Source organism: Tursiops truncatus, chromosome 6, assembly GCF_011762595.2.
Source record: "Tursiops truncatus isolate mTurTru1 chromosome 6, mTurTru1.mat.Y, whole genome shotgun sequence".
NCBI classification, from domain to species: Eukaryota; Metazoa; Chordata; class Mammalia; order Artiodactyla; family Delphinidae; genus Tursiops; species Tursiops truncatus.
This window is the reverse complement of record NC_047039.1, coordinates 1,063,428-1,084,050: the sequence shown is the minus strand read 5'-3', so window position 1 is coordinate 1,084,050 and position 20,623 is coordinate 1,063,428. Positions and strand designations below refer to the sequence as shown.

The 20,623-nt window shown below is 42.9% G+C and overlaps 1 protein-coding gene across 1 annotated transcript in view; it reads left to right on the top strand.

The window, feature by feature from the left end:
* SPOCK3 (SPARC (osteonectin), cwcv and kazal like domains proteoglycan 3) overlaps nt 1-20,623 on the top strand; it is a 434,386-nt gene that overhangs the window by 87,775 nt on the left and 325,988 nt on the right. The gene's annotated exons all lie outside the window — the stretch shown is intronic.

The window sequence follows — 20,623 nt, the reverse complement described above, 5'->3', positions numbered from 1 at the left end:
GGGTAACACCCATTAAAATGTTCAGTTAGTACTAAATTCAGTCACAAATCCTAGACACCAGGACACACACACAAAAATCTACATTATTTCTTGAATGGATGGATATGCCAACAGAAATTGCTGCATATACAACACAGTACAAACATTCAGAGTGATTGAATTATTTGATTTCAAAAGTTATTTTAGCAATCAGGGTTGATTTTCAAGTCGTTGTTACATAACAAGACAGCCAGAGCGTGGTTCTTCTTGTTTCCAGGAATGCTCTTTGGACAGAGGTATTAATAATAACTCTAATAGCTGAAATTGTGTAATTTACTACATGTCAGACGCTGTGTGCTTTACTAATATGAGTTTATTTAATCCCCAGGACAACCCTCTGGATAAATACTGTTATCATAAATTGAGGCCTGGTGGTAGGTGACACATCTGAGGTCACTTGAGGCTGGAGGGTCCGGGAGCAGGAACCCAGGCTGACATGGCTCCAGAGTCGCTCTGGTTGGTCACAGACTCTTGTGCCTGTTGAATATGGTGTGATTTTGACACTTGCCTCTTAATGTACAAAGACACCTATATCTCTGCATCAGTTTAGGGCTCTCCTTCATAGAAACCCAGAGCCCACCATGCATGGAGTTCAAGTACAACTTTGTTCACAGAACAAGGTACTTCAGTGGAAATCATGTGACATTTGTAGGGATTCTCAGCAGTAAGGAATTTCTCTTTTCTTTTTGTTTCTGTCGAGACTTTCGGGCGTTGGTAAGAAGGAAAAAGGTTGGTCGACAGTAGTGGTGAGATCCGCAGGCCTTCAGGGCTCAGCCAGGTAATGGAAATTATTAAACGTATAAGACGATAGGGAGGAATAGGCCTGGTGGTAAATTACAGACATAACAGTCTGCCTCAACGCTTCAAATTCACTGGTTTTTTTTTGCGGTATGTGGGCCTCTCACCGCTGTGGCCTCTCCTGTTGCGGAGCACAGGCTCCGGACGCGCAGGCTCAGCGGCCATGGCTCACGGGCCCAGCTGCTCTGCGCCATGTGGGATCTTCCTGGACCGGGGCACGAACCCGTGTCCCCCGCATCAGTAGGCGGACTCTCAACCACTGCGCCCCCAGGGAAGCCCCCAAATTCACTGTTTCTACAGCGTGCACCAAACAAACAAATCCGAGTGATGTCAGCCTCAGGCCTTCACTGCTGGTTTCTTATTTCTGTTGCATAATTATGTAAGTATCTGTCATGATGATTTCAGTGACTTCAGTGGAAATTCTTTTAGAGACGGCTATTTGGTTAAATCATAAGGTATAATACCAACAGGCATTTCCTTTTTTATTCTTTCCAACAAATTTCAGTAACCTTTTATTTTCAGATGGTGAAAGTAATCGTTAAGGAAAATTAGAACGAAAATTCTTCATTAGAATGAAGACTTCCTTGATAAGGCCCAGGAATGTTCCATCCAGAACATCTGTTCTAACCTGTACTTAACTTATCAGCTGTTCTTTCAAGGCTCACTGTGTCTTTGCACCTGAGTTTTGTCTTGTACAGTGGATGATGGCTGCATCCTGCCTTTTATGGGTGAGGAACGGTGAGGGACCGGAAGGGATCCGCCTCCTGTGTCAGAGCCAAGTTCTCCCCAAACCAGTGGGAGTCTTGCTGGTTTAACCCCACGGTTGCCCTTACAGATCATGTTTGAGGCTCCGGTAGCTGAAACGAAATGTCGCTTTTCCTGCTTCTGGTTCAGAGCACAGAACCGCAGGGGACTAGCTTTTGTATATTTGCTCTTGTGCCCCTCTGTTCTGCTCCGGAGCCAGGGTGACCTTCTCCATTAGGCTGTGGGCGAATCCAAGGGAGAGGTTGGTGTCAGGGTGACGAGGCAGAGCCTGAAGTCCTCGAAGGACAGGAGTGGGAACCAGGGCAGGTCCTAGAAAAGAAGAGGCGTAAATACTGGAAACCTGGTCAGGATTATATGAAATTCCTTCTTCTAGATTTGCTAGTGACATTTGAGTATTTCAGGGGAAAGTAACAGAACGGCCCTAAGAAACCAGCATTTCTGTTTCCTGAACAACTTGATGGCCAAGTGGCTCGTTATTTCTGGTGGAAAAAGAACTTAACGTACTTGTGAAACAGGGCATAATGCCACGTTGATGAAGCTTTTTCAAGAGTAACTAGTTCATGAAATATGAGCAGTTTGTCTATTTAAGGTTTCACGGGGGTGGCAGCTGGGGCTCAGGAGGATCCATTGACGTGAATTTTACAGTTGAAAATGCTCCATAAGCCAACATAGACCATAGACACAGTCGGGATAAATGAGACAGTCTCTCAACCTATAAATTATTCACAGGAACCTTTCAACCCTTAAACCTATACAGCCTTGTATTTACAGTGAGGAATAGGGGTATTTCAGGGTGTCATTGGACTGGATTTATTTCATTGAGGGTGAACGTGAGAGATAGGAGAAACTCCAACAGTCTAGTAACCAAAGGGAAAGTAAGGAAATAATTACGTTGGATTTACAGGTGATGATGGAGATACTCTGATAAGAAAGCTGTTGAATAAGATGTGTGAGTCTCATTCTGTTATATAAGCTTTAGAATCAATCCCTTTAGCATCTGCATCTAGCCAGTTTATATTTTGGATTAATTATAATCACATACACACGCAAAGAAACATCCCATGCGCGGCATGCTCGCTCAGCAGAACTCACAGAGGCTGGTGGAGAGGGGTTGCTGCTTCGCCCTGGAGCAAAGTCCCACCCACCTCCCGCCGTGACCCTGGCCTTGGGCGGCTCTGGGCTTCTGGCGTCCTGTGAGGGTCCCGGTTCTCTCAGCCTCCTAAGCTGTGCCCCAGCTTCCAGCCCAGTCCGGCCTCCCCAGCTGCCCCTGAGGAGCCGGCCCGGGGCCCTGCGGAGGGCTGGTGGGGTGAGGATGCCCCTGTGATGGGGCTTCTCTGAATTCTACCCCCGACCCAGACCCAGGCCCACAAGCGGCATTTGAATTGTTACGTCTTCTGCCAACTCTTCTTTACGGCGGGTTTGCTCTTGTATCCACCCGCGCCCGGGGCTCGAGGTGGCCGTGGAAGCATTGACCCTGATCTGGAAGTCCGTGCCTGGCGGTTTCCTTCAGTCCTGTTGGATGACTTAACAAATGGACTTAACACATGTGCTCTCAGAGTTCTCTGACTTCTTCTCACTTTTAAAGTGGGAGCGATAGGCGTTGCTGTCCTGTGCATCTTAGCCGTAATTGGAATTGGCTTTGGGGAGGCACATGTGTACCTGGTTTCCAGTTTTAGAAATTAAAATTAATATTGCAGTGAATTTTCTTACCATGTCTTTGGATGTATTTGTGTGTGTGTGTGTATATACGTGTGCGTGTGTAGATGTGTGTGCACATGTGTGCGTGCACACCTGTGTGTGTGTATGTAGCTCTCGGCACATCTATAGGACTGGGATTTCTGAATCATGGACTATCTCACCTCTATTTTAATTGCATGTGTTTTGTTCTCCATGAGAGACTGTTATTGTTCTTACAGTTATGATTTATTTAAATTTATCCCCATGTTTTTTTTTCCCATTACTCTATTCCTTACCGAGTTGAGTGCTTTTCTCTGCCATATCCTTGCACCTGAAGAACCACTTCTTCTCATTCTTTCCAATGAGAGTCTACTTCTGATGACTTCACTCAGTTTTAGTTTGCTTGGAAAAACTTATTTTTATTCTTCAAACCAAAGGATATGGGCATAGAATTCTTTTTGGCAGTCATGTTCTTTCTGGAATTTAGAGAGGTTATTTTATTGTCTTCTGGCTTTTGTCATTTGAGTGGATAACAGTAAACTGTCAGTTTTGTTGTTAGCCAAAGAAGGTTAAACTCCTAGTATCCCCCTCAGCTGCTCATTAGATTTCAGTTTGCTTCATCTTATGTTTGAGTTTTCTATACCTTCTATTTGAGTTTGCTTCATCTTATGTTTGCCTGTGTTTCCCTGCTTGGTGTCCATGATGATTCTTGAATCTATAGCATGATATTTTCACCACTTTTAGAAAATCTCAACCATTATTCAAGTATTATGTCAGCATCACCTTCTCTCTTTTCATTACAGTGGCATAAATTAGACCTTATTATCTGGACACATGTTATATCTTTTTTTTTTTTTTTTTGCGGTACGCGGGCCTCTCACCGTTGTGGCCTCTCCCGTTGCGGAGCACAGGCTTTGGACGCGCAGGCTCAGCGGCCATGGCTCCCGGGCCCAGCCGCTCCGCGGCATGTGGCATCTTCCCGGACCGGGGCACGAACCCGTGTCCCCTGCATCGGCAGGCGGACTCTCAACCACTGCGCCACCAGGGAAACCCAACCTGTTATATCTTTATGCTCCCTTATTTATTTTCATCTTTAAAGATTCTCCTCGTGCTTCATTCTGGAGATTTTCTCCTGAACTTTATTGCAGTTGTCTATTCTTTTCCTAATCCGTGGATCAGTGATCTTTTTCTGTAAAAGGCCAGAGAGTAAATATCGCATGCTTTTATAGCCTTGGTCACAACTAGAAAACTTGGCATTATAAGACAACAAAGTCATAGCCAGTAGGTAACCAGATGGATACGATTTTGTTCCAATAAAAATTAATTACCGAAACCAAGAGTTTGCCAGATGTGGCCCACAGGCTGAGGTTTGCCACCCCCTTGTCTAATATAGCTTATTGAATTCATAATTTCATATACTGTATTTTTTATGTCAAGAGTTTACACTTGGCTCTTTTTATAGACTCTAGTTCCCTGGTGAAATTTAGCATAATGCCAACTAATTTTCTGAGCATATCAATTATAATTATTTTAACACTTGTGTCTGATAATTCCAACATCTGGATCAACTCTGAGTCTACTTCTAGGGCTCGTTTTTCCTCTTGGTCACCTCTCCTGCTCTGCCTGTTTATTTTCTGCGGCTGGAGTCTTGGTGTGACCAACTGCAAAGGCTCTGGATGAGACGTCAACGCAGGGGGACGTATCACCTTCCTACCACCAAGTGGGAGCGTTATCGAGGCGGAGCTTCAAAACTTAAAAAAGTTTCAAAACTTACAAAACTTTCAAAACTTACAAAAGGAGCTTACAAAACTCGGTGTATTTCTGCGTCTCCGTAGATCCAGGGGTACTCTATTTTCAGGGGTCCCAAGTGAAAGTCTTGGGAATTGATCGCCTGCTCGCTGGCAGGCCCCATCTGCCATGATTTATGCCCCAGGCCCCCGTGACTGCTGAAGGTTCCACTACATTCTCGCCTCTTCACACCCGGTGCTGTGGGCTCTTCTGCACCTGCCCCGCGTGGCCTGATGAGGACCCGGGACCCAGAGGAGGTGTGTGCACAGCTCACGTGTCCGCTCTGCCCTCTCTTTTTTTTTTTTCCACTCTGCCTTCTCTTGAGGGTCCTGAATCCTCAGTCTTGGCTGTCCTAGAAGCCTGGACACCTGGGTGTCACTTCCTTAAGAAATGGGGGGAAACTGTTCAGATCCTTGCCCAGCTTCCCAGCATCTCTGTTGGTTTAGAGACAGACACCGGCCTGTGGGAGGTGAGCCCTCTCCCAGCGCCTGGACCCTGCCTCCCTGGCCCACGGCTGGGTCCTCAGTACCTTCAGATAATGTTTGTTTTGGTCCTTTGTTGGCTTGTTTGATTGGCTTCTGGCTTCCCTGGTTTGCTTTTAGAGGGCAGCTGGAGGCTGGTCCAGCCTTCCTGGGGATGGACATTCATCTATTACTCTTTAGTCTCTGGGAAACAGTTCAGAGCGGTCTCTTCTCTTTCCTTCGTTCGGTGCAGATTATTTTCCGCGTGCCGTGTCACGGTCCTTCTCTGCATGGTTCTCCCTTGCTCTGCATCTCAGGATGTCCTGCAAACTGCATTTCCCACACTCTGTGGTCTGGCATCCAACTGGGTTCGGAGCAGGGGGTGGGCACCCCCAGGGGACCCGGCCCTGCGGCTGAGAGGCCGTCCTACCCTCTCCTTTTGTGGGCAGACACCTGGTCACCCTCTGGCCAAGGTCTTGGGGGTGGAGCCCTCCCAGGGTCTGGCTTCCCTTTGGCTCTGAGCCCCCATTGTGCACCGTGTCTTTAAGGAGGTGATGGGTTTCCCGCTGCTGCTTGAACCTTGTTGCGTGACCACCCTCATCTGTGCCCTGAATTCCACCAGCTCCTCTCTGAAGAGCTGCCTGGGTAGGGTTTTATCCGTTAACCCTCTGGGTGTGCCTCCTTCTTACACCCTGTCTGGTCTACGTGTTCATCCTAATCTGTGTAATTAGAGGGTCTGCTGAGGGTGGATGAGTAGGATAGTTAAGGTTTTGCCCAAAAGTAGGGACTTTTTAACAAACGTGTATTTGACCGAGAGTAAAACCTGAAAGATAACAGTAAACATTTCATGAGGTTTCCCCAAATGCAAGTGTACCTTAGTGTGAATTGTGTAGCTAGGAGACACACGATTGAGAAACACGCGCTGGGTTATTCTGTAGAACGGGGTCTGCAGAGTTTTTAGGTGAGACTGAACAGCGACACCACAGGGATAAGTCGGTAGATGAGTGCGCGGTCTGGACCAAAGAGGGTGGAGAGGCATCCGCTGGCTTGGGCGTGTCAGCGTGTTGACCTGGAGTGATTTCACCCCAGCAACCACCCGTATGGGATTTGCGGTTCCTCCCCTGACACGCTGACCTTTTCACATTGATTCTTTCTACCTGCTGCCAAGATGCAAAATCGATATAATCAAGCAGGCAAATCACTTGATAGTGGACTGGCCTGAAAATAGGGGAGAAAATCTCATTACTCAGTGTCCTTGGGTGTGCTGATAACGTGTATAAGGCAGGTGCACAGGCCACGGATGCAGTTCTTCTAGATTTATACTCATAGATCTGATACATGTATTTGACGAAGAGCACAGAATCCAGGGAGCAGGGATGTGAGGCTCATTTCCGACGACATCTCTCCATGATGCCGCATGGCATTTCTCTTTTCCTTCGAAAGCAGCCTTGAGAGATACCCCCGACCCTCGTTTCTCCATCTCTGTGTTTCACCTGACATAGAGGGGTCGCGACCAGGTCTGTAAATGGAACCGTTTTCATGGGGTGATGGGAGGGGATGGAGAGCCTTGGACATTGCCCGTCCCGTTTCCATTCTCCACCTCCTGTGGAGGCAGGCGAGTCCCGTGAAGCATCGCCAGCAACCCTGCAGCCCTGGGGTTTCCTGCCAGAATCCCGGGTCTCGTTCACGAAAACCCAACCAGTTGTTCCCTTCCCTTGGGAATAAAGGTGGGCGTGTTGGCAGAACCCCTAAGTCAGAGCAGGTCAGTAGCCCTGTTTATCAGTTAGCTAACAGACCACTGAAACCTGTGTAAATCTGTATAAAAACCAGCTGGAGATCTTGGAAGAGCCCTGGGAAATCTTTGGAACCCTGAGCCCTATTTGCAGTTGCCTGTTCCACCTCCTTAGGGAGCAGACTGGGGGGGATTCATAGGATTTGTGTGTTTGCCGAAACCATATTTTATTCAGGTATGCTCTGTGGTAATAGCTTTCAGGGATGATAAAGCATATATACTGATTTAAGATGCCAGTACATTTCCTTTTGATTATTTCACCAAAGGTTTTAAAAGTTACTTTAGAAAAGAGCGGCAGGCTTCCCTGGTGGCGCGGTGGTTGAGAGTCCGCCTGCCGATGCAGGGGACACGGCTTCGTGCCCCGATCTGGGAAGATCCCACATGCCGCGGAGCGGCTGGGCCCGTGAGCCATGGCTGCTGAGCCTGCGCGTCCGGAGCCTGTGCTCTGCAATGGGAGAGGCCACAACAGTGAGAGGCCCGTGTATCGCAAAAAAAAAAAAATTAAAAAAATAAAAAGAGCGGCAATATTTTTTTTTATAATCCATTGTTATAAATCTGGGAATCAACCTCGGCAACGGGGTAATTTTAAAAATTTACAGCACACTTTGCCTTTTGACAGCTGCCTTCGTGGAGCTCATCTGTGATACTTATATGACAGACTCTTAAAATGTGATGAATTAATGTTAAAAGATGAAAAGTTGAGGTTTTCATTTGTAGTGTCTGGTTGGAAGCTAGTCTCAGATTGTAAAAATTGGTATTTAAAGAATTAAGCAAGTTTTATCTAGAATTATGTATTGTTATAGCTTCTTTGGAAATTATCCAGGAACAGGGCAGGTGGGCTGCTTGGAATGGTCCTGTCAGCTGGTGCTCCGGAGAGTTCGCTGAGACAGTTCTCGAGGCCGTGATGTAAAAATGTAAAAAACGCACTAGAATAAAGACCCGTCATTCATGTCAACTTTCAGTGGGAAAAAGTGGCGTTGGTATTTAAATTACGAAAATATTTCAAAATTGAACTACAATTGGAAATTATGTTCTTTTTAAAAAGACTATTTTTTAGAGAAATTTAAGGCACACAACAGAATTGAGATGAAGATACAGAGCCTTCCCTTATACCTCTGTATCAACCATCAACTGATCAGCATCCCCACCAGATGGTACATTTGTTACAATTGATGGACCTACGGTGATGCATCATCACCCAAAGTCCATAGTTTACTTAGGGCTCACTCTTGGCGTTTCATGGGTTTGGGCAGATGTATAATGATATGTATTCGTGACTATAACATTAGAGAAATTATCTTCACTTCCCTGAAAGTTCTCTGTGCTCTGCCTGTTCAGCTTTCCTCCCACCAAACCCCTGGCAACCACTGATCTTTTTGCTGTCTCCACAGTTTTGCCTTTGCTAGAAGATCATATAGTTGGAATCATACAATCTGCAGCCTTTTCAAACTGACTTCTTTTGCTTAGTCATATGCATTTAAGGTTCTTTCATGTCTTTTCACGACTTGATAGCTCATTTCTTTTTAGTGTTGAGTCATATTCCATTGTCTCGATGGACGTATCAGTTTGTTTATCCATCAACTACTGGAGGACATGTTGGTTGCTTCCAAGTTACGGAAATTATGAATAAAGCTGCTCTAAACTTCCACGTGTAGGTTTTTATCTGGACATAACTTTTCAGCTCTTTAGAGTCGGTACCAAGGAGCACCATTGCTGGATGTGTGATGAGAATGTTTAGCTTTCTAAGAAACCACCAAACTGTCTTCCAAAGTGGCTGCACCATCCTGCATCCCCACCAGCAGTGATGAGAGTTCCTGTTGCTCCACATCCGCATCAGCATTTGGTGATGTCAGTGTCTGGATTTTGGCCATTCTCATAGGTGTGTAGTGGTATCTCATTGTTGCTGTTTTTTTCATTTCCCTGATGACAGCTGATGTGGAACATCTTTTCATGTGCTGATCTGCTATCTGTGTATCTTCTTAGATGTTTGTTAAGATCTTTGGTACATTTTTTAATCAGGTTGCTTATGTTCTTTATGTTTGAATTTTAAGTATTCTTTCTATGTTTTGGATAACAGTCCATTATGTCTCTGTGTCTTTTGCAAATATTTTATCCCAGTCTGTGGCTTATCTTCCCATTCTCTTAACATTGTCTTTTACTGAGCAGAAGTTTTTCATGTTAAAGAAGTTCAGCTTATCATGTATTTCTTTCATGGATTCTGTCTTTGTTATTGTATCTAAAAGGGCACCACCATACCTAAGGTTATCTGTGTTTTCCCCAACATTATTTTCTAGGTATTTTATAGTTTGTGTTTTACATTTATGCTACTTTCTAGGAATTTTATTTTTTGTGTTTTACATTTAGGTCTGTGATCCATTTTGAGTCAGTTTTGGTGCAGAATGTAAGGTCTGTGTTTAGGTTATTTTTTTTGGTAGGAAAATATGTTCTTGCTTTAGCAAATTTTGCTATCTCCCTTATGCTTTTATTTACATGTTTGTACTTATGTATGTTTCAGTTAAGAAATTTTCACCATTTTTTAGTTTTGAAATTTTTTCTTTAAGAATTATTCTTAGCACATGTTCTATTTAACCACTTTTAGAAATATCAACATATCATTTATGTAAGAGAAAAGTAACATTTTATATTAAATTATATTTAGATTTCTTTAGCCTTGCAAGTGGTCACTAGCTTATTAGTAAATAAAGTATATTTGTATGCCATTCTGAAACATGGTTATTATAAATATTTGACATAGATACTCCTGATAATTAAAGGTTTTTTTTAATGAAAAATAAAGCCCTCTCTCACCTGGGACAATAAATTGTAAAATGCCACTGATAGCACTGACATTCATCTGTATTCGGGGGATTATTCATTAGTAGTTAATAACCTCGAATTGGAAGAGTTTTTTCAAAGTATTGTTTAATGAAAAGTTGCCTGGAATTTTATGCTGTATTTTAGAATTTATTCCTTCCTCCTGTCTGTCAATGCGTTTGTTCATTCAACATTTATTGAGTACTTCCTTACCCATAGTCGGGGGTCAGTGGGTATGTGTAGTATGGATAAATGATGAAATAGAACACAAACGAAGGTATTGTGCATTCTGTCTTTGATGGGTACTCACCGATCCTGCTTTCACTGAAGTCTTTCATTGGTCTGCCCGTCCTTACACTGGGTTCCTTACCTGGAAGTTAAGGAGTCATGGAACTAACAGATGAGGATGCCATCTCTCTCTGTGTGTGTTCCTTAAACAAAGCAAGATTTTAAAAGACATCTTTGTGCCTAGAACACTTTCTAGCCTAAACGGAGGTGCAAATATCACGGCTGGAGTTTGTGGAATATCTATTATTTCTTTCTGTTTGTCTGTTATTTTTCTGAGAAACAGAGAAAAACAGGTCGCAAACTAAGTAAGGATGAGGGGAGGGGGTTGAGGAGACGTGGTCGGAGATGTTCTTCCAGGAATGCGGGGAGGGAGTGACCAGGCAGATGGGTGCTGGGTACCACCGAGTTCCCGCCTGATGAGAGGTCACGAATTGTGTCCGGGCTCGCACGGCTGTGTGCTTTACGCAGCTTTGTGCGTCCGGACCCCGAGGAGCTGGAGATTGTGCTTAAACCAAGACTGGGATTCACGCAAGCACATCCTGTGAAGGGAGCAAATTGTGGGTTTGCGCCCAAAAGAAATTAAAATAATTTACTAAGGAATTTAAGCTGGTAAGGCTAGAGAGGAAGACGTCGGGGTGGGGGTGATAAGGAACATTGGACACGCGGTAGGAGTGATGGGGTGAAGGTTGTAGGTGGCCCGAGGCCATTTGCTGCTGGACTTTCTGGAGGGAGGGGAGGGTGCTGCTGAGGGCAGTGTTTGGCTGCATCTTGAAAGCAATGGCCGCTGTGGGCTGTTCTGTGCTCCCGAGAGCACGAGCGGCTGGGGTTTCTGGACGTGCCACCGCTGAGCAGAAGCAGAGGACGTGGACGGGCTGAGACGCAGGGAGGGCCCTCGGCGTGGCCGCTGGCATCGCCCGGCGCTGTGCTGGGAGGAGTTGTGAGAAGTGGCCACTCAAAGCCTTCTAGCAATAAGAGGAAAGAAAAAGGGGGCCAAGAGAAGAAAGATGATCGTTAGGGAGGAGGAAGGTGAGTGCGTCCTGAAGTTGCGGATTCAGAGCTGGTACCTTGTAGGAGGGAGCGGGGAGAGCGTGTGCTCTTAGAAATGACCGCCAGGCCTTGTGACAACTCCTGACCCCACGACCAGGCCTTTGTGGGCACAGTTGGTGCAGAAAACAGCCACTGCCTGGGTGGACTTCGGGGGAAATTCTGCTGAGACTATGGGGACTAAGGGGTTAAAGGTCAGCAGCTTCACCAAAGCCTGAGCATGAGTTTAAACATCACCAGGTGGCAGTTTCAGGAGATGTGTGTAGGGGCATGAGCTAACTGTGGGGGCTTTGAGACTGATGATACTGCCTCAAGGGATTGAATCCTACAAGGTCACTATGCAAATGGAAGAAGCCACAAAGATTTGGTTAAAGGGGCAACATACCCTGTTTCTCAGAAATATGTTTTAGAAATAAATTCCATTGATTGCACGTTTGGGAATCATTTGGTTAGGGAATAAAATAATCTGACTGATGGCCATGTTGCTTCACTGAGATCATCTTTTCAAAAATTAGCCAACATTTAAAGAATTAGTACACAATGAAATAAACAGTAGAACTTTCTGAGAATATCTTAATATTTTATTAGAAGCAAAGTCATTGCTTTTGAGTTGATATTTCATATCCTCTTTATATCCTAATTATTTCTGCAGACTCTTGATGCAGAAGGATTAGTGGGTGGGTGGGTGGGTGGATGAAGTTGACTTCTCGTTGACCCTTTAGTAAATCTGAGAAATGGTTGTCTGAGAGGGAACGAGGCGGTATATGTGTGTGTGTGAGAGAAGTGACAGGAGCACAGGATCACTGGGGGTGTTTCTCTGAGCTCAGCAGGCAGTGAGAGGTCGCTTTGAGCAGGAGAGAAGATGGACATCTCCTGAAGAGAAGAACCGGGTACAGGACGTCAGTCAGTCCGAGAGAGAGAGAACATCTAACAATGCTGCCTGCGTTCAGTGACACTGGAAACTCCTGAGAGGAGAGGCTTTGGCAATATACCTCGGGGCACATTATTTATTGATGGAAATAAAATATTTCATAAGAAGTAAGTTGATAGTGGGAATGTGGTATTGACTGCTTGAAAAGGATAGACTTACATTTCAGTAGCACAGGCATCAATGGATACAGAATATGAGGATAAATAAGCTTCTGGACACATTATAAGACAGAAAGAAAGGCTGGGGTGATCTTAGGCTATACTTACGGTGAGAGCTCAGAGCAAACTACAGAACTGAGTGTCATGAGAAAGAAATTAATGTGTCAAATTGCACTTCAATTTTGTTAAGATCTTCAGCTATTTTCAAAGTGATTTTGAATATAGTAGTGAATGTCATTTTCTCTGTGCAGTGATGGGTGAATCATTCAAAAAGGGAAAGTTTAAACATAGAGCAGGAAAAATGACAGGCGCTGGCAACAGGATTTAAGTCCATTAAATGCCAGCGCGACACTTTTTATAAATTAAAAGAAAAAAACTGGAAAGAGGTAACAAATGCTTCATGACCAGTTTGTGCAACACTCTGTTGGTTTCAGGGGATAAGGGAAAGGGCAAACTCTGATTAAGAGAAGATTTAGACTCATGGAAGCTTACAAGAAAAGCATAAGATACAGTTTTTGTGTGGGCCACCAATTCCCGAGCCTTTCCAAGGTCGTGTAGTCAAATATGTTTGCCTTTCATCAACTCCAGCCTCTGCAGGGTTAAGGTTCCATGTATTTCTGATCTGCAGAGTCCTGTATCACATGTGCATCTAATTTCCAACTAACAAAGTTCTGTTGATATATCTTGTCTGTTCTGGGCTACATTATATGTGTCCTTGTATGTTTATATGTTTGTGCCTTTACAATCATTTTACTAGGAAATCAGGAAACATATGCTTCATTAAAGCGGCCATATTTACTGACAAGTGAGGTATTGAAATGGTGCAGTTTATCTTGGTTTCAAGACATTAACCTAGCTTCACAATTATAATTATATATTTTAGCTATGGGAGGAAGAATAAAAATGATTGGGGAAAAATCCCTAAGAAGAATCAAAAGCAACTATTCTATTTTACTCTTTCAGAAAATAATTTTTATAGATATTCTATGGGAAGAACTTTACTTGTTGATTTCAAAATTATGAAGATGAATTATACACTGATCCCTTCTAGGGAACATAGTCTAAAGTAGAAGACATAATTTGCGAGATAAATAACCATAGGACTTGATAGAAAATGTGCCTTGCATCAGAAAGTGATGGATAAAATGCCCTGGGAACTTAGGAGAAAGAAGAGGAGAGTTGTCTTTCTGGGGGATCTGAAAGGCTTTACGGAGAGGTTGACCACTGAAGGTTTTAGAATTTGGAGTTGCTTTGGGGCCAGTACACAGCTTTGAAGGGATGTACTGAGTGAGAGACAGAACATGCTTAGATTAAAATGCTGGAAACAGGAAACCCAGCTGGGTCAGAGGGTCAGAAACAGAGTGAAAAACAGTGTGGGGAAGCAGTTGAGCTTGGTTATTGGTTCTGTAACCGTGAGGAGGTTTAGGGATTTTCAGCAAGGCTGTGAGATGCTAAGAGCTGGGCATCGAGCTCAGTCCTGCAACTGTGAATATTTCACTAAGGGGGGAATTACTTTTGAAAATTTTACAAGTCAGAAAAATGGAATTTATTGAAGTAAGTGCAGTATAGGTCTCCATCTGTGGAGCCAGGAGCCCCTGCGCCATGAACCGGTAGGAAACTTAGATGGTAACTGAGACAAATTTCTGGAGGCTGAATGCAGACCAGCAGGAGAATGAGAGAACCCTGTGGGTCTGTGTCTGCAAGGGGGGTGGCTGTATCCTGTGTTCTACTCACATGCCCAGAGCATTCTCCAGAAGAAAGACGTGGTCTCCAGGGGAAGCGACTTTATCGAGGCTCTGGGATGAGGATTTACTCTCAGTAATGGAGTACCCTCCTAAGGGGAAGGAAAGCTCTACCACCGGAGAAACAGTTGTGAAGGTCACAGCCCAGAGACAAAGACACACTGAAACACTCAGATTTAATCATAAGGTAGAAGGCTTCCCGCCCACAGCTTCCCATCACACCAGCAGGCTCTGTATAACAGCGAGGTTACAGCAGAGCAGATGCGGGACAGACTCTCTGAGGAGAAGTATTGAGGAAACCAAAGTCAGGAAGGAGCACGGCAGGGAGCTGAGGAGAAGTGATACAGATGGACAGAGAGACATGATAAAGTGGAATCTTTTAAATGCTCAAATAAAACCAGAGAGGGCAGGAAAAAAAAAAGAGGCATTAAAAATAGCAAATCCAACAAATAGAAGGCAGAAAAATGGTAGCTGTTGACCTAAGACCCAACCATATGTTGTTTACAAGAGACTCACTTTATTTATTTTTTCTTTTTTTGTTTTTTTTTTTTTTTGGTACGTGGGCCTCTCACTGTTGTGGCCTCTCCCGTTGCGGAGCACAGGCTCCGGACGCGCAGGCTCGTTGGCCATGGCTCACGGGCCCAGCCGCTCCGCGGCATGTGGGATCTTCCCAGACCTGGGCACGAACCCGTGTCCCCTGCATCAGCAGGCGGACTCTCAACCACTGCGCCACCAGGGAAGCCCGAGACTCACTTTAAATACAAAAACTCAGCTGGATCACAAGTCAAGGGAAGGAGAAAGATATGCCATGCTAACCCAATCAGATGAAAGCTGGAGTAGCTTTACTGATTCTGGAAAATTCTAATTCCAAACAAAGAAAAATAGCAGGGATAAAGAGGAGCATTACATCGTAATAAAGGGCTCAGTTTTCCAAGAAGACATAGCAATGCTAAATGTGTTTGCACCTAATGAGAGTGTCAAAACGGCACCTGAAACCTGGGTTCCCCTCTTAGTGGGTGTTGAGCCCATAGACGTAGCCAAGGCAAAGACTGGGAGAAGGAAGGATTTATTACATGGAGCAAGTAAGGAGAACGCCGGGGATCTCTCCCAAAGCAGTGTCTCCCCAACAGCAAAACTGGGGAAGTTCAGAGCTAAAGCTACGTGCATATTCATGAGGGGCGTTGAGCAGAGGAGACTTCAGTATAGAGTTGGGGCAAAGGTCAACTGAGTCCAGTCTTTAGTTGATTGAAGTCAAGAGGGTCAACGTCATCATTCCATCCTCCACCTGGGAGGGAGCCTGAGTTCCTGCAGAATTGTAGCACGTGTTCTGTACATCCCTTGAGGAACTCGGACTCTGTTTTATTGCTGAACGATTGTTTCTTGACGGCTTTTCCTTTGTTCCTGCATTCCTTTGTTCCCTGAAGATGATTAATTACTGAGACCTGTTCAAGGGTAAGCACTGTGTCCAGGCTCAGATCCCCAAATGGCTTCGGCCAAAAATGGCTTCTCTTATGTCAAGAAAGCCATGCCTTGTTCTCTCTCCCTGGGGACCCCTTACCCTATCTGGTTACAAAAATACATAAAGCAGACACTGATGGATATGAAAGGAGAAATAGATGAACCCATTATTATAGTTTTGACCTCAAAACCCCTCTTTCAGTAGTTGATAAATAAAACAGGCAGAATATCGGCAAAGATGTAAATGATTGCACGGTCCTGTCAATCACCTTGTTGTAGTTGACACTTGTTAGAAGTAAGCATTAAACTGCAGCAGCGAACACACTCTTCTCAAGCTCACAGGAAACCTCACACCCTGGGCCCCAGAACACAACTAACAGATAACTAAGAAATAGATATTGTACAAAGTATGTTCTCACAACACAGTGGAGTCAAACTAGAATTCAGTAACAAAACGATAACTGGAAGTTCCAAAATATTGGGAGAATAAACAACACATTTCTAAATCTGCAAGAGAAATTTAGAAATACCTTCAACTGGGTGAAAATGAAATTATAATTAATCAGAAAGTGTGGGATGCAGCAAAAGAAATGCTTACAGGGAAGTTTATAACATTAAACACCTATATCGTCAAAGAAGAGAGATCGAAATGCAGTAATCTAAGTCTACACTTCAAGCAACTAGAAAAAGAAGAGCAATGTAATCCCCAACAAGTAAAGAATAATAAACAATAAAAATTAGAGTAGAAATTAATAAAATTGAAAACAAGAAAATAGTATATAAAATCAACATTTAATTGTTTTTGAAAAGGTCAATAAATTGTAGCATTTGGGAGAAGAGAAAGAGAGAGGGAACAATTTACCAATATCAGAAATATGAGGGAGGTCCTCCCTACTGACCTGTGGACATTAAAAGGACCATAAAGGAATAGTGATGACTCTAGGCCCACAACTTGATAACTTAGCTGAAATGGACCAATTTCTTGAGAGACACAAACTCCCTACCTCTCATCAGGAGAATTTGATAACTGAGGAGGCCTGTGAATATTAAATAAGTTAATTAATATATAATTATTAAATATTAAATCTTAATTGTTTAAGGTTATTAATTAATTTAATATAATTAATTAAATATGAAATAATAACCTTCCAAAAAATAAAGAACCAGTGATGATTTCACTGGTGAATTCAGCTAAATATTTAAGGAAGAAATGATAGTAATTCTCTACCAACACATCCAGAAAACAGAATCAGGGGAACACTTCTTAACTATGCTGCCAGTATTACCCTAGTACCAAACAAATAAAGATGTTACAAGAAAGGAAAACTATAGCTCAATATCTCTAATGAACATATATGCAAAAATATTCAACAAAGTAATAATAAATCAAATCAACACTATACAAATAAGTACACAGCACAACAGAGTGTGATTTATTCTCACTATGCAAGGCTTGTTCAGAATTTGAACATCACTCAGTGTAATCAACATTAAGAGGCAAGAGAAGAAAAATCCTCCTATCCTATCACTTGTTGCTAAAGAGACATTTGACAAAATCCACTTCACGCTCATGAAAAAAACTCAGCAAGATAGGACTGCTGGGGAACTTTGTAAACATAATAAAGGACATCGACACAAAACCTACAAATTATACTTAATGGGTTGACAGTGGATTCTTTCCCCGTAAGATTAAGAATGAGTAAGCTCTTCCATCACTTTTCCATGGATATCAAACTTTCTGTGATGGTTAATTTCCTGTGTCAATTTGATGGGGTGACGAGATGCCTAGATATTTGGTTAAACATAATTATGGCGTATGTGAGGGTATTTCTGGATGAACCAGTAGACCGAGCAAAGCAGAATGCCCTCCCGAATGCCCTCCCTCTAATCTGTTGAAGGCCTGGGTAGAATAAAAGGCTGAATAAAGAAGAATTCTTTCTGTCTGGCCATCTTTGAGCTGAGACGTTGATCTGCTCCTGTCTTTGGACTTGGACTCAGACTGGAGCATACACCATTGGCGCTTCTGTTTCTCAGGCCTTCGTACTGGAACTGGACCGATCCATTCTCCTGGGTCTGGGCTTTCCAGCCTCTGCAATCACACGGCCAGTTCCTTATAATAAATCTTTTCACATATACACACACTATTGATTCTGTTTCTCAGGAGAACGCTGACTAATACACTCTCTTTGTTCACAGCTGAAAATGTTGTATAAGTAGGGAATCCCAGTGGTTCAACAAGACACTTTCCAGCACTAATAAGCAAAGAGGCGAGGAGACAGCAAACAAGGAGAATACACAGAAGTCAACCGCTTTCCTGTGTGCGTCAAGGAACAACTAGAATTTGACTTTAAGGAAACAAAGCCATTTACCGTATAACCAAACAAATGAAATACTTAGCTGTAAAACTAAAAAAGAAAAATTTAGAGGATCTGTGTGTGGAAAGCTCTAAAACCTGAATGAAAGAAATATAATTATCTCAATAAATTTAGAGGTATTCCAGGTACATAGATAGGAAGACTCAATATTGTTCAGATGCCAGTTCTTCTCAATTGTATCTACATATTCAGTGCAATCCCATTCAAAATAGTTTTCCTTTCACTGTCTCCATAGTTTTCTCTCCATAGTTTTAATTATGGACACAAGTCCTTTTTAGTAGATATATGTTTTGTAAATGTTCTCTACTAATCTATAGTTACCTTTCTTTCTCCTAATAGTGACTTTCACAGGGTAGAAGTTTTTAATTTTAATACAGTCTACTTTATTTTTTCTCTCATAGATTGTGCTTTCAGTGCTGTATTTAAAGTCTTGGAGTTGAAATCGTACCATGTGTAGCCTTTTCAGGTTGGCTTCTTTCACTTAGTGATATATGCATGTAAGGTTCTTCCATTTGATTTTATAGCTTCTTTCTTTTCAGCTTTCTTGATATATCAGTTTATTTATCCATTCACCTACTGAAGGACGTGGTTGGTTCTAAGTTTTGTCAATTATGAACAAAGTTGCTCTAAGATACATTCATGTGTAGGTTTTCAACTCATTTGGGTAAATGTCAAGGAGCCTACTTGCTGGATCATAGGTAGGAGTATGCTTAGTTTTGTAAGAAAACACCAAACTGTCTTTCAAAGTGGCTGCGCCATTTCTGCGTTCCCACCAGCAATGGATGGGAGTTCCTGTTGCTCCACATCCTTGCCAGCAATTGGTGCTGTCAAGTGTTTTGGATTTTGGCCATTCTAATAGGTGTGTGATGCTGTTTTGTTCTAATCTGCATTTCCCTGATAACATATGACGTGGGCCAGCTTTTCATATGTTTATTTGCCATCTATATATGTTCTTTGGTGATGTGTCTGTTCAGATCTTTTACCCATTTTATTAATCAGGTTTTTGTTTATTTTTGTGGTACACGGGCCTCTCACTGTTGTGGCCTCTCCCATTGCGGAGCACAGGCTCCGGACGCGCAGGCTCAGCGGCCATGGCTCACGGGCCTAGCCGCTCCGTGGCATGTGGGAGCTTCCCGGACCGGGGCACAAATGTGTGTCCCCTGCATCGGCAGGCAGACTCTCAACCACTGTGCCACAAGGGAAGCCCTGTTTGTTTTTTATTATTGAGTTTTAAGAGTTTTTGGTGTGTTTGGATAACAGTCCTTTATCAGATGTGTGTTTTGCAAATATTTTTTTCCCAGTCTGTGGCTTGTCTTCTCATTTTTTTGAGCAGGATATATTTTTAGATATAGAAAAACTGATAGTAAACTTTATTTGGAAAAGTAAAAGACTCAGAAGAGCCAACAATGTTCTGAAGAAGGAAAATGAGGACTCAAACTACCGTATCGGAGGATTTACTGTAGAGCTACTATAATCAAGACAGTATTATATGGGCATAGCAATAGATATATATGTGACTTCAGTTGTAACAAAATACCACAAACTAGGTAGATTATGTACAACAGAAATTTATTTCTCCCTGTTCTGGAGGCTGAAAGTCCAAGATCACGGGGCCAGCATGGGTTGGGTTGGGTTCTGGTGAGAACCCTCTTCCAGGTTCATAGTAGATACCATCTCACTGTGCCCTCATGTGGTGGAAGGGATGAGGGATCTTTCTGGGACCTCTTTTATCAGGGCTCTTGTGCCATCATGAGGACTCCACCCTTATGACCTAAGCACCTTCCAAAGGGCCCACCTTCTAATACCACCGTCTTTGGGGTTAGGATTTCAACATATGAATTTGGGGGAAACACAAACATTCAGACCATTGCCATAGGTCAAGGGAAAAGAAGAAACAGCCCAGATAGACTAACAAATACAGTCGACTGACATACGACAAGAGAGCAAAGTCAACTTCATGGAGAAGGACTTGCATTTTCAGTAAATGGTGCTGGAACAATTGGATGTCCACGTGCAAAACACACGAGGATTTAGACACAGACTTTTCACAAAATTTACTCAAAACGGATCATAGACCTATATGTAAATGCAAAGTTATAAAGCTTCTTAAAGGAAACATGGGATAAAATGTTACTTTGGGTTTGGTGATCAGGTTTTAAATACAGCACTGAAAACACAATCTATGAGAGAAAAAGTAAAGTAGACTGTATTAAAATTAAAAACTTCTACCCTGTGAAAGTCACTATTAGGAGAAAGAAAGGTAACTATAGATTAGTAGAAAACATTTACAAAACATATATCTACTAAAAAGGACTCGTGTCCGTAATTAACAAAGAACTTTCAAAACTCAACAGTAGGAAAACAAATTTATTTTAAAACAGGTAAAGAATCTGAACAGAGACCTCATCAAAGATGCTAAAGAGCTGTCAAATAAACATAGGAAAAGAAGCTCAACATCATTTGTCAACAGGTAATTAAAAGTAAGTCAGTACT